Source organism: Austrofundulus limnaeus, unplaced genomic scaffold (genome assembly GCF_001266775.1).
Source record: "Austrofundulus limnaeus strain Quisiro unplaced genomic scaffold, Austrofundulus_limnaeus-1.0 Scaffold379, whole genome shotgun sequence".
Classification (NCBI taxonomy): domain Eukaryota; kingdom Metazoa; phylum Chordata; class Actinopteri; order Cyprinodontiformes; family Rivulidae; genus Austrofundulus; species Austrofundulus limnaeus.
The window spans coordinates 156,559-158,587 of NW_013952781.1; the positions used below are offsets into that span (position 1 = coordinate 156,559).

A 2,029-nucleotide genomic window follows, 5' to 3' on the forward strand; every position below is an offset into this window, starting at 1 on the left:
TTACTAAGGTGCAGGACTGCTTTTTTTCACATCATGTCTCCTGCCTGGATCTGTTATTATCTCGCTCTGAAGTATGGAGGAGTGTCAGAGGTGAGCTCGTTTCAACTGATTTTTACAACGCGGTCTTATTTCCGGACTCAATAATTTTGTGAATGAAGCCGATAAGTAAAACTATTTATCCGAGTATAGTACTACCCCCCAACTTTATGGATGATTTTATGGATTTAATTTTACATATTATACTTGAATAAATACGGTAATGAACGTTGTGTTAGATACATCACATCAATCGCAGACTTTTAAATTAAACTGAATCAAAATCGAATCATGACAAGACTTTGTGGCTTTGAGAAACATGGCATCGTCATCCAAACAAATCCACATAATGTACTGTCAGAAAGCTGGTGATTTCCTGATGATTAACTTATGGAGTCAAACAAATTCATCATGGCCACCACAYCTAATCTCACAAAGCTAATGTTGTTAACCTTTATTTAAGCAGGCAATCCCACTGGGACCACGGATCTCTTTTACAAGGGAGGCTGTGCCTGAAGGCAACCTAATGCACCAAGTGCCTATTTTTAACTGTGGGAGAAAATCAGAGTACTCTGAGAAAACCCACACAAACATGAGGAGAAGATGCAAACTCCATACAGGAAGACCCCTGGTCCAAACCCAGGAGCTTCTTGCTGTGAGGCATCAGTGCAGTGAGCCGTTGTGCTGCTGAATAACTTTTCTTGTGGTAAACTTTTTCAAACTGTGTATTTGAGGCTCAAACAGAATGTTTATTTTAATTCAAGCAAATTGTCGTTACAAACATGGTAAATTTGACCCTTTTGTTAAAGAAAGAAAATCGCACAAAAGTCACAGAAATAGCTTAAAACTGACACCAATAAACATTTATAAAAATCAACTAATGAAATTTAGTTTTTGATTTTGATTTTTGATTAACCGGAATGGAAAATAATTAACCTGGTCTTGATAAAAATCCTCTTGAGCAAACATGTCCAGTTGTCTCAGGTTTAAAGTGTGCCTTCTCCAGAATAGTCCAAATGTTTATCATAAATATCCTTAGGTGTGTTTTTAGATTGTATTCACACCTGATAGTCTGGTAGACTTGGTTCAATTGGGGACCAAAATTACAAGCTTTGTTTTCAGCTGGTGTGGATCACATTCACACTGAACTGTGTGAAATGAACCAAAGCCTGTGGACAACCTGATCACACACTGGCCTGTGGTGGTGCTGAACCAACAAACACTGAACAAAACAGCATGAAAACCTCTGAAGAAGAAACTTAGCACAACTTCACAAACATGGACTGATGTCTGATTTTAGTGGTTGTAGGATTTCTCTTTTGCTTTTGGAAAATGTGCCAAACAAGCACATTTCAACAACGGGCTCAGTGTGAGAGGAAGATGAGGCAGAAGACCATGGAGAATGTTGTTTTTCACACAAGATGGCTGCAGCCTGCACTGAGAAGGACCGCATCCAACTTCATAGCAGTGATGTTCACCTTATGCAGACGTCAAGCAAAGTATTTGAGTAACTTCTATTATTACTCAGAATGCACTGTTTTATGTCACTTCCTGCTTTTGGAGCAGTCTCTAGTCTGCTTCGTGTTCACACATACGAACGGCCCAGAGGTCACTTCAATTAAACCGAGACCTAGGTTTGTAGGCAGACCAGGATCAGAATTTGATTATGCATTSACACCTCCCCAAATGATAGATTTTAAAGACAAATAGGGTTTAATTAAAGCGTACTAAACAGGGCTGGTGTGTTTACACCCTTATTTGTGTTTTTGGCTCATTATTCTGTTGGAGGACCATTTCTGTCTTTTTGACATTAAAAATGCCAGATCACTGTGTTTATTTAAGAGAATGATAAAGGTTAATTTGCTGGAGAAATATATAAATGTATGAATTGTTGTTGAAGGAGTTAAACTTTTATTATTTATCTATTTTTGCTTTTTGTAAACTGAAGATTATTTTTGATTGAATTTATTTATTTGAGAAAAAGGGGCAGATA

At 37.6% G+C, this 2,029-nt stretch overlaps 1 protein-coding gene across 2 annotated transcripts in view; it reads right to left on the reverse strand.

Moving 5' to 3' along the window:
* The window catches only part of LOC106528434 (SH3 domain-binding protein 4), a 91,817-nt gene that overhangs the window by 3,190 nt on the left and 86,598 nt on the right, over nt 1-2,029 (reverse strand). The window lies entirely within an intron of this gene.